The sequence below is a fragment of the Coptis chinensis genome, chromosome 3 (genome assembly GCF_015680905.1).
Source record: "Coptis chinensis isolate HL-2020 chromosome 3, ASM1568090v1, whole genome shotgun sequence".
NCBI classification, from domain to species: Eukaryota; Viridiplantae; Streptophyta; class Magnoliopsida; order Ranunculales; family Ranunculaceae; genus Coptis; species Coptis chinensis.
The window spans coordinates 109264417-109277454 of record NC_141458.1 but is presented as its reverse complement, the minus strand read 5'-3'; positions in this window follow the sequence as shown (position 1 = coordinate 109277454).

Here is a 13038-nt window from a genome sequence, read left to right as displayed (position 1 = left end):
GCGCCCATACCATACCAGCGACCCGCCCAAACGGCGAACTCGACTTCGACTTCTTAATCGAGACCCCCATTTGGAGCATGACCCCGCCTAAAAACACCGTAATCTGAAAATTACTCGAGCGAAGGCCGCTTCTATGCGAATGGCCGACCAAATGTTAAAATTCCCCGGATTTCCACAGCTTTGATTCAAACTTTGATCTTTCATATTTTCAGTTGTTCTAATCTCTTATATACACTGAACACGCAATAACAAGACGCTATTCATAAGCTTAAGCAAGGACGCTTATCGTATTCCTTTCTTCCATACCTCGTGATTTCCGTTAGAGGTTTTCTACTAGTATATTAGAATTGTTTGGAGTGTTGCATGTTTAGTTAAGCTCAACTTAGTCTTGCATGAGATTAAGGTCCGGGTCGAACAAAAACAACAAACGAATTACACGGCAACAAACAAGTCTATCTAGTATACCACACCTACACCTCTAACTACTATCACACACACCATACCCGACATAATGGTGAAGAAAGAGAGACTCCTCTCTCCGACTTTTACAAAGCCTTGAGCGATAGCCCTAAATCGCATCGCTCTAGTAATCCAATTGGGGATTTTCGAATCCCCAAACATATTTAATTTGTTACCCGCTTTTCATGGGTTAGACCATGAAAACCTTATCAGCATTACGCGTAGGGATTGAACAAGTCCTTACAACATTCCATCATCCTACGGTAGGTGCGGAACAAATTAAACCGAGGGTATTCCCTTTCACATTAGCCGATAAGGGCTGCCTTGGTTAACGCCCAAGTCGCTTAATTTCGTGGACTCGTGGGCTAAACTTGTTCAACTGTTTATGGAACATTTTTACCCACCCCTAAAGACGGATGAGATGCTTTCCAAGATTCATTTTTTCCCACGTAATCCTCATGAATCATTTTCTCGAGGCATGGAATCGCTTCACCGATCTCCTAATAGAGTGTCCACATCATAACTTAGCTAAAGACACGTTAGTTCGCGGCCATTTTCAAAGGTTTTCTACACCACCATAAAGAAGTCCTTGACATAATGAATGGGGTAGTTTCCTAAGTAAAGGAGCCTCTGAGGCTTATAAAATTTTAGAAGACCAAACTAAACGGAATAATAATTGGGGGTAGTGATGATATCCCCGCCGCCTAGTTCTTCTTCAACAAGAAAGGTCACGCCGGTATGTTTGAGAAGAAAACCGATCCATAACTTAAAAATCTAATGAATCTCTAACTAAAAAGTAGAGGCTATTTCTCGCTCAACAAAAGCCTATCCCCGTCATGAATGTAAACTCCAACCCATGTAATTTTGTTTGAGTCCAGAGCACCTCGACGATTATTGTCCTCTAGCTTATGAACAACAACCACCGTAACAAGATAATGTTTACTCTATTAATAACTATCCTATTCCTAATGCCCCTTTGAGACAACATCCCAACTTCAGGTTTGAGAAATAATCAACAAGTAACACCTCCGTGGTATAATAATCAAAACGTTAGGCAAGCAAACAATTATAACCAAGCTCCACCTAGGCAAGGACAAGGACAAGGTCAAGGAATTATAATAATTATAACAACCAAGCTAAACCACGACAAGGTCAAGCACAAGGTCAGAATAATTATAATAATTATAATACCAATAGAGGTATCGTCCGCTAATAATAATAACTATCACAACCCACCCATAAATAATCAACGAGATAGTTCCACCACACCACCCGCGGACTACTACACCTACACAACCGATCGTGATCGATGCCTTTATACAAGTTACCCAACAACTTTTCCGCATAATGACTCAATCAAACCAACAGATTTTACAATCCATAAATCAGGGCATACAAACAGCTTAGCCCAGTTTAAAGCCCAACCAAAAGGCGTGTTTCCGTGACAAGCAATACCAAACCCTAAAACAAAGAACACAGCCTTTGAGGTAAACGGTAATTTAGTACGGAAACTACAATCGAGGTGACCTAAATGCCATCACCACTCTCCGGCCCGGAAGAGTGGTTGATAACAAAGTAACTATGCCTATAGTTACCCCATCAAGACTTCTACACCGGATATCTAACTAGATAACGAAATAGAAACTGAAGAACCTACCACCGTAGAGGTCCCAGCTTAAACCACAACCTAAGAAACGAAAAGCCAAGGTTACACTTCAAGTCGAGCCATACACTAAATATAGAGTTTAAACCACGTTCCTCAAAAATTAGCCATGCTAACTGGGGATATAAACTTTGAGGAGATTAGGAACGTTTTCAAGAATCTAACGATAAACCTTCCTTTTCTCGAAGCTATTAAAAAGCTCCCTAACCACGCTTAAGTTTCTTAAAGAGTTGTGCACTACTAGGCGTAAGACCAATATACCTAAAGACGCTTTTTAACTGAATAGTTCCCAACTTTATCCGAAAAATAATGGAATTGTTAAGTACAAGGACCCCGGTCGCCCCATCGTAAAATGCACCTTAGAGATTCCCACACGACGACCGCCTTTATTAGACCTCGGGGCGAAAGTGTTAACTTACTCCCCGTATTACTTGTATAAACAAATAGGTCTACGTGAAATGCAACCTACAAAAATAACGCTGCAATTAGCGGATGTGTCAATTAAGTATCCTAAAGGTGTAGTGGAAAACGTGTTTTGTTAAGGTTCGTGGATTTCTACTATCCCGCTGATTTTGTTATCCTCGATATAGTAAGTCGCTAATGACTCAGACCGATCATTTTAGGACGCCCTTCTTGGCAACCGCCAATGCGCTTTATAAATTGTCGCGATGGAAAGATGTCCTTATCTTTTGGCCATCATCCGCCGAGGTAAATGTTTTAAAATGATGAAACAGCTTACCGTGATTCGCCTGCGTAGATGGGGAGGTTAGCATGATCGAGAGTTTAGCTCAAGATTATTTTAACAACACGCTTTCGAAAACAATATGTACAAATTCCTTTCTTTTGAACTTCGATTTTGTAAATGACTCCTACTTAGAGGAAGTCAACACCATCCTGGAGTCCACACCAATTGTAGACCCGCCGGTTGCTCCATATATCGATTACTTAAGACTTGCTACCTAAGCAAGTCTTCATTACGCAAGATAAGGACACTTATGAAACATCAACGGACATTCCGCCCACACCGTGCTTAAACCTCTTTCCCCGAGTTAAAATATATTCAACTTGATCCGATGGTAGTCACCCGATAATTATATCTTCTCTCGTTAACTAAGGATGAAGAGACATGTTTAATAAGGGTGATTAGGGAACATCGGTCGCGATTGGTTGGTCCCTAGCCGATATTAAGGGAATTGACCCTAATGTTTGCACTCATCGTGATCCATTTGAGGATAACGCGAAGACTTCTCGCGAACCTCGGCCGCTTGAACCCCGCCATGAAAGAGGTGGTTAGGGGAAGAAGTCTTGCGATTATTCGACGCGGTATTATATACCCAATCTCCGATAGTGAATGGGTAAGTCCCATTCATGTAGTTCCTAAGAAATCGGAGTTACCATGGTGCGTGAACGGGAAGGGTGACTATGTTGTCACTCATGGTCCTATGAAATGGAGAATCAGATTGACATGTGACGCTTAAATGCTATGACACCTAAAGGATCACTTTCCCTTACCATTTATAGATCGATGCTAGAACGCCTAACCCGGTCATGCCTTTTATTGTTTTTACGGATGGCTACTCCGCTATTTTCAGATTATTATTGATATTGATGACCAAGAAAAGATAACCTTCACATGTCCCTTCGAACATATGCCTATAAACTAATGCCTTTTGGCCTTTGTAATGCCCCGGTACCTTCCAAAACATGTATGCTTCATATATTTAGTGACATGGTAGAGCTTTATGGAAGTGTTCATGGATGATTTTTCTATCTATGGAGACTCCTTTACAGATCGTTTGTCTAACCGTGCCTAAGGTCTTGACACGGTGTGAAGAAAAGAGCCTCGCTTTTAAATTGGGAAAAGTGTCATTTCATGGTCAAAAGGGCATAGTATTAGGTCATATTGTATCTAGTGATGGCATCAAGCAGATAAAGCCAAACTAGATAAGATAGCTTAATTCTACCTAAAACCACGGATCGTCCATGAGATTAGAGCCTTTCTAGGCCATGCGTGGTTTTATAGGCGCTTCATTAAAGATTTTTCAAAATAGCTAGGCCTTTAACTAACCTCTTTTGAAGGATGCAATCTTTGATTTTAATTTTAACTGTAAACAGGCTTTTGAAACCTTAAAAGCCGCCTCTAACCATCGCACCTATTATACAGCCTCGATTGGTCTAAACCTTTCGAACTCATGTGTGATGCTAGTGACTATGCAGCTTGGTGCCGTCTGGGGACGTAAACTAGATAATAAGTCCATGTTATTTATTATGCTAGTAAAACATTAAACGACGCCAACGGAATTATACAACTACTGAAAAAGAATTCTTAGCTGTCATTTATGCTTTAGATAAATTTCGGCCCTTATTTGGTTGGTTCTAAAACTTTAGTTTACACGGACCATGCAAAATTCTTAGGTACCTTCTTGCAAAGAAGGATGCTAAGCGAGATTAATCCGATGGATTCTTCTCCCGCAAGAGTTCACATTAGAAATAAAGGACAAAAGAGGGTCGAAAACGAAGTTGCCACCACTTATCTAGACTTACAAATGACGATAGTAGTGATTCCGAGTCCATACCGGATTTTTTTCCCCGATGAGCATCCAGATGCTATTTTTTCATCACCATGGTATGCGGACATCGTGAAATTATTTAGCGGCTGATGTTATGCCTTATAATTGGACAAGAAATGAACGTAAGAAGTTCTTGGCCGAGTCAAGTTATACTCTTTGGGATGAGCCCTACCTTTTAAGTATTGTGCGGATCAAATTATTCGTCGCGTTGCATTCCCCGATTGGGAATATAATGAAGTTCTATCGCTCGCCATGACAAAAAGTGTGGTGGCCACTTTAGCGGAATGAAAACAGCCGCTAAAGTTCTTCAATGTGGATTTTATTGGCCTACCCTTTTAAGGATGCCCAAGTGCATTGCAAGACGGTATTCGTTGCCAACAACTTGGGCTTAATCACGGCGCGTAATATGATGCCATTAAATCCAATCTTGATAGTAGAAATTTTTGATGTTTGGGGTATTGATTTCATGGGCCCTTTCCCTCGTTTCCCACGGTTATATTTATATTCTAGTTGCCGTGGATTACGGTCTAAATGGATAGAGGCCCTAGCTTGCCGTCGTAGCAATGACCATAAGACCGTGGTATTTTTATTAAAGAATATATTTTTCTCATCGGTTTGGCATTCCTAAAGCCATCATTAGTGATGGTGGAACACATTTTGCAACAGAGTTGTTGCATCCCTAGTGAAAAGTATGGAGTTACACACAAAGTAGCAACTCCTTATCATCCACAAACTAGCGGCCAAGTAGAAGTTTCTAATAGGGAAATCAAAAAGATTTTAGAAACAACAAGAAACCCCGATAGGAAAGACCGGTCGGGTTGCCTATCGGATGCCTTATGGGCATATAGAACTGCTTTCAAAACTCCTATAGGTATGTCTCCCTTTAGACTTGTATTTGGGAAACCATGTCATTTGCCCGTTGAATTAGAGCACCGCGGCTCGCGGGCTATAAAAGCCTTAACTACAATATTGATGAGGCGGTGTCAAACGCAGTTACAATTAAATGAGCTTGAAGAAACTGTGAAGCGATTCTTACGATCTCGCTGGAAGGATTATAAAGCTAACATGAAACGTGTTCATGATAAGCATATCTTGGCGCAAAGAGTTTGTGGTCGGACAAAAGGTTTTGCTTTACAACTCCCCGCCTACATATTTTCCTGTGGAAACTAAAAACCCGCTGGTCCGGTCCTTTTCGTTATCAAGTTACCCCTCAAGAACGGGGCAATTACCTTGGTAAATCCCAAGGACAACAAGATACTTTTCAAGTTAACGGTCAACGGTTAAAACATTTTCACTTAACTTCGCCCCCCGACATAGAGGAAGTCTTTTTACAGACCCTATATACGAGGAATGACCCTTGTCATTGGTGTACTTCCTTTCACTTCCATTTAATGGTAAGTGCACCATTAAGGTAACCGGCCCTCCCTATGGAGTGTGTGGCTTTAAGTACCGGATCCTAAGTCCACGGTTCACATATTTCACGTTTTCCACTCTTGCATGTTTTCTCGGATTTTTGAGTCATGTTTCTCTATGGTGTGAATTATGTCTTTCTTTGCTTAATGTTTTTGCTTATTATTAAAAAAAAAAAAAAAAAATAAAAATAAAAAAAAAAAAAAAAAAATAATAATAATAATAATAATTGTTTTCATTTTTAGATATAGATATATATCTAAACCCATAAAACTAGCAATCCAACAAGTCTTGGGAATCTGACTTTAAACGACCCATGTTAAAACAAATTTTGTGTTTAAAAATTTGTTTGGGGGTGGGAACTCAGTTTTTCCATCCGGATTGCTCGAACTTTCTATTTGTGTTGCTTAGGTCCATTAGTATAGTTCATTGGGGTTGATGTCATCTAATTTAGTGTTCATTCGCTCGCGATAATTTACGCCATGCATGCACTTCGAGGCGTTTTCCACTATCTTATATGTCACCCACGGTCGGAATAGAGTAGTTTATGGATCAATGGATTGGAAATTCTCTCCTGATCATTTCCATATCTCATTCGAGAAAATCGGACCGATAACGAAGCGGGAAATTTAGTTTGAAGTTGCGCTAAAAATCGACGAAAGTCGAAAAATCGAATTGGGCTTGGGCCCAACTCAACACACTACTATTAGCCAGCCCCCTTTCCAAAATCCAAATCGCGAGTTCATCTTCTCCAACCGCTTGTCACAAATTTAAATTCAAACCCTAGCAACCAAAAAAAAAAAAAAAATAGAATAAAAATAAAAATAGAATACATCAAAATAGAAAGACATCCCACGCCTTTGTGAAACACCAACACAATCTCCAACCGTTTCCACCAAGAAACCACCCACCAATTCAAGTTTTCAAACCTGCCACCGTAACCACCACCGCCACCACCATTGTTTCTCCTTGTTTTTCATCAAACTTGCATCCACCTCCATCTACAAACCCCAAATCAGTTCAAACTCCAATGGCGCTACGACGAAGAATGTTGCCGGAGCACGCGTTTGAGGCCGACCATTTCGCACCATTTTACGACGCCAATATGATTAAGAGGGATTGGAACAGACTGTGGTATTCGACCGGGGATTTCTATCACTATGATTTGGTAGAACAGTTTTATAAGAAAACGAATTGGAGGGAAATAGGATTTTCATTAGGATAGCAGGAACGAGGAGGAAGTAACGAGACGGTTGTTGGTCGAGCTATTAGGAATCACGCCAGAACCAACCTAGATATACGACCATTCAGAATCCCCAAGATACTGCAGTTCCTGTTTTGATGAAAGATACGGTCATAGAGGGTGAATACAATACGATATCTCATTTGCGTTCGGCCAGACGATTCTCGAGAACCAATCAACCGGGTCAGAGCTCGCTGGATTGGTAGGAACGCCCTCGGGAAAGACAAAGTCGGCGACATCGGACTTCAAATTGTCCGTGACGTTCTCTGGATTTTGCAAACGAATGAGTGTAATTTCTGCATCCTCGATTTAATTTTGAATGTGATTAGAGGAGTGGGGAAAGAGCATGGCCTCTTCCCGTGATTGATCACTAAGATTATGCTCTCATTTAGAGTCGCCGCTAAATCTGCTCCTATTAAGATCAAATTGCATTCTAATGCAAGTATTTATAAGGAATGCATCCAAGAGACTTGGCCGTTTGTCCGCAGAGAATAAAGTTGAGTCGAATAATGAAGGCTAAGATATGACATGGTTGGTTGAGGATAATTTCGATAGTCATACTTCTAATTTAGAACGAATGATAATGTCGCGAAACGGGTCATGATGCAGCTTATCGTGATCCGGCGGAAGATATCCGACATAGACAAATTGTAATTGAAATAAGCAAACGAACTTTCGACGAGAGTTGAAATGCTCGAAAAGGGGTCGAAGATATCTTGTCTAACTTGGAGATTATCCACCGTAATCACCAAGCCCAAGATGCAAGACTCAAGATCGAGATGGAAGCACGGCTTGTTCAGATAGAGATGCTACGACGATGCCACTCGTGGATGAGTCCGCTCTCACCGAGTCCGAGAGGCATGAGCGCCGTCGCCAAGAGGCCGATGGCTCAAGCCATTCTTCACCACAGAACCAGTCTCCATCTCGGGGACCATCTTCTTCACACCTAGGTGTTCACCATCGGGTCCCTGTTATTTCATTGTTTTTATTGTTTTGTTAGTGGAATTTTATTTCAGTAGTTAGATTTAAATATTAAGTTGTTTGTTTTAGATTGCTTGGATTTCATATTATTTTAATATAATTTATTTTGATCATTTTTCGTGAAGGTTGTCTTGGAGTTAGAGTTGAAAATTAGGCCGACATCGCATAGCTATGATTTTTGTAGTGGTAGCATGATATGTAGGAGAGTTTAGAAGTTACTATGCTAAACCAAGTTTAAAAGATACCAGGGTTGTTAGGAAATCAAAACTATGGATAGTTTCCGTTTTCGGGTTTGGCAGTTTTCAAGTTCCGGAAATTGCCTTAAAACAATTTGGCAACTTGCCGATTCGTTTTGGAAACCTAGAACCTATTTAAACTTCCATCTTTCTACACTCACAACCCACACTACACCCCACAATCATCTCTCACTTTTTACTCCAAGCTTTTTCAGCTTGTTTTCTTGTAAACTCGTTTTCAGACTTTACGAATACTGCGTCCCTGAGAATTTCGCTACTCTACACTTTTGTCAGAAATTTTGTTCGAGAGCCTACGCTTCAAGTAGAGAGCGACGACTCGCCCTAAAAACTGTCAGAATCGAAAAATCTCAGAGAGCGCCGCTCAGCGCCGTGCTCAAACACTGTAATTCAAACCACGAGGCGATTTCGCGCTTCTATAATCTGGCAGCGCCGCCCTCCTCCCGTAAAAGCACGTGAAATTCCAATTTTCCTGAGGTTTCTTCCAGGTTTTCGCAGCTGTTCTACACAGTAGTTTTGAGATGACACCTCCTATAGTGATTCCTGAACAGTCATTTGAAGACTTGATGGGAACCGATACCTATGGAGCATCGTTCCGCGAGCGGATCGTGGCGTTAGGATGGCGGCATCTTCTGGTGAGTGATGACGACTTTTTTTCACCTAAGCTAACTAAATTCTTCTATAATAATATTACTTTTTATTGTACCCAAGAAGGGGAACAAAAATTTTCCCTTGCTATTGATGGCACGACTATGAAATTCAGTAAGCAATTGATAGCTTTGGTTTCGGGTTGCCATTACCCGACCTCTATGCACACGCGGGGATATATGATGGATAACTCATACCTATATGAATATGCCTATTTCCATGAGTATTATGGGGGAGGGTGTTTCAGATCATGGACAAAGACCAATATAACATCGCCCGAAAGTAGCCTATCCCCGAATGTAGGCATTAACCATGTTGTTCATCATGATGAACATTCTAGGGGAACGGCAGTTTACTATCGCCAATAATATCGCCTGGTGACGTTTTTCCTTGTTTTAGCCGAGGGACGTCGTCGGTATGACATTCCCCGAAGTTTTAGTTGCTACTTCGGCGAGGCCATACCTTGAGGCATAAGTACCTTCTTATGCCTGTCTTGGTTTGCCGCGATTATGCACGCTTGCCTACCCATATTCTCGTATACGATTAACGAGTTGGGAAAGGGTCGAAACCATGAGACCCACCAATCGCGGTGGTAAGATCATTCCGAGCCATGACTTGGTCGGGATGGCAAGTGCAACCACATTTGGTTGCCCCTTACACCCCATCAGACCAAATAACACTAGAGAGGTTAGCACTAGTTGATGATACACACTACGGAAGGTGCAGGCAAGTTGTTATGGCATGGCAGGGATGCGAAAAGAACCTCATATAGAAGAGGAGGATGACGAGTAGATGCCGGGGTGCAGGTAAGTTTTTAGTTAAGTTAGTGTCCGCTATGTCCCAAGCAATTTAATTCTGTTAACCCCATAATGGGTGGAACTCTTAAAGAGTCAAGGCGTCGGTTTTTTATATTACTATATTTGTATGTTTTAACCTTGGTTTGCAGATGTTCTGAATTTCACGCTTCAATGGTATTTTTCCTACCCTCTTTATTTAAATGCTTTGAGGACAAAGCATGCTTCTTTGTTTTGGGGGCATAGAAACACGTGTAATTAAGGCATCCTGTTAGGATATAGATATGTATAATATGCACTTGTTTTCTAGTTAAAAATTAAAAATTTCAAAAATATAAATAAATAAGTTTATGTTATACACTTAGGAATATTGGTATTGTTTCTTTTCTCTATGCTCTTAACAATCTAGAAGTCTCACATAGCTTTTGCATCGAGTAATAATTGTTAGAAATTTAGGTTAATATGTAGGTAATAATCTTTGCATCTATCTATAAATTTATTACATGAGTATCTATGATTGTTAGCAAGTAAGTTTTGAAATCTAGGCTAGAGTACTTATTCTACAAATCCTGTGAGAATATAGCCTAAAGCCTTATATGAAAGTGAAACATTTGAGAAATAACACAAGGGAGAAGTAAAACCGGATAGAGAAATCACACGCCCACTTGCTTGATCACTAAACCATATCCTAAGCGAGAATTTAGGCCCTCTTTGGATCGATATAGCCGATATTCAAACCTATGGATTATTTTCCGCTAGTCGCCCCTCGAGCCTTCCTTTAGCCTTCCATAAACCACAATTCCTTTACCCAATTACAAAAAAAAAACAAAATAAAAAAAAAAAATCAACCTACCAAATTTAGAATAAGTCCGAGAATAGAATGATGAAGAAAGAAGAAGAGAAAACCCGTGTAAAAAAAAAAAAAATTAGTTAGTTGCTTCGTGAATTAAAGAAAAGAAGTTTCCATCCAAAGAAAAAAAAAAAAAAAAATAGAAATAAATAAAAACTCAAAAATAGAATAAAAAGGAGTCAAAAGCCAAAGAAAAGAAAAAAGAAAAATATGGCTAAGGATGGAAACAAAGTATAGAAGCAAAAGAAAATAACAAGGTTTTCTCTAAGTTACATAATATGAAGACTCTATTATCTCAGACTTGTCCTTTTGAATATCCATTTCCTTCCTTCTTAAACCATCTCCTAATCCCCTCGCAACACCTAATAAAGACCTCTAGCTCAATTAGGAATAGGTTAGTGTGATAGTAAGTGGCGATGTGTTTGATCGACTCGGCTTCCTTGTTGTCATTGAGATTGTAAGGTAAAGTGTGCCCAATGCACACTTGAGGAGCAAATAAACTTGAGTGGAAAAATCAGAGTGGTTTTGTCTTGACATTTATGTGAGGACCTACTTAAGGACGCTTATTCGAAGTTTTCTAAACGGACCGCTATTACATTTCATAGTATTACTCATTGTTATATGTTTATTTTAGATGATTGATTATTATGCATATATTAGCTTAGGGTTAGGACCGGGTTATTCTTATGTATTTGCTAGTGAGATGTATAGATAGTTGAGACATGAATGAGAAAACAATAGTTTTATTTCTTAGTCGTTGTAGTATAGATGAAGTTTGTGAGTACCTTCATCGGAAAACTCTCACGAGGCTATAACTCGTCCACTAGGGAATTCCTAGTGGTTTAAGGCCTTGTTGCATATGGTCAATGCAATCGCACTCAAATAAAACGAGAGTAGTTAGAACTCCATTTTTGGTCACTTATTCTAATTTCTCATCTTTGCTTGAGGACAAGCAAAATCTCGTTTGGGGGTGGTTTGATAAGAGCCCAAAACTGTAGTTTTAAACCCCTTAATAATCATACTGTTAGACCAATTATGTGAATAATAAGTAAGAGTTAATACTGATTACGTGTTTTTATGTATTTCAGGCTTCAAAGTCCATTATGTGCAGAAATGTGCCACTTTAGCGAGATAAAGGAGCAAAAGTCAGCAGAACTTCCGAATGCCATATCTTTGGACTCAGACCTCGGAATGGGGCCTACCTTATGTCAAAACGACCGGCTCGGAAAGAGCTTTCCAATGGTTCAAGCCTTGACCCAATCAGAGGAGCAAAAGTGGACGAAAAGTCTGTGGAAGCCAACTGCAGCTGAAGAGGCCTTTTTGGACTGAAAGAATTGGGTTTTGGGCCTGATTCTCTGGCCCAAAACATGGCTCCAAGCCCATGCACGAATTTTAGATCTGGATGTATAAAAAACAAAAGCTTAGCTCTTTGTTAAATGTAGCTAGTTAGACCTAAATTAATATATAGAATTCTAGATCTAGTTTTAATTAATTAATTAAGTTTTAGTTCCATTACAATTCTTGTTTTAGATTAAATTCTTGAATGATTGTTCTTGATTGATTAGATAAATAAAATAGTTATTATTCAATTTCGTTCTTGTCATTTCCATTCTAGATCTAATTTAAATTCTTGTTCTTATTCCATTCCAGCCATTAAATTAGATTCATTATTGTTAATTAAGTAAATCTCAATTGCTTACATTATGTTTAGTTTAGATTCAATGGGAAATGTTAGTTTGATGACTCAAGGCTAAACCTCCATTAGAGGGGTTGATGAAGCCTTGATGAAAACTTAGTGGTTAGTATAGAATTGGTAGTAGAATCTATTCCACTCTAGAAGGTCGTGTTTCGCCATGAGAATGGGTGGACGACCTCACATGCTAGTTAGTATCTAGTAGGAATGCCATGAACACTAGGGATTAGACTCGAAATTCTTGCCGTGAAAACGTAAGAATCGAGATACGACAATCTATACTAGGTTATTAAGTTGGATTCGAGGTGGATTTAATTCCCCTCTAGTTCTTTATCTAGAGTCAACAATCGTATTTCCGTAGCTTCGTAGATTATCTTTAGTTTATATTTTATCTTGTTATTTATTATATCTAGTTATTTAAAATAACGCGTCTTGTTAGCATAACATTTCGTAAAGCTCTCATTAGATTTAAG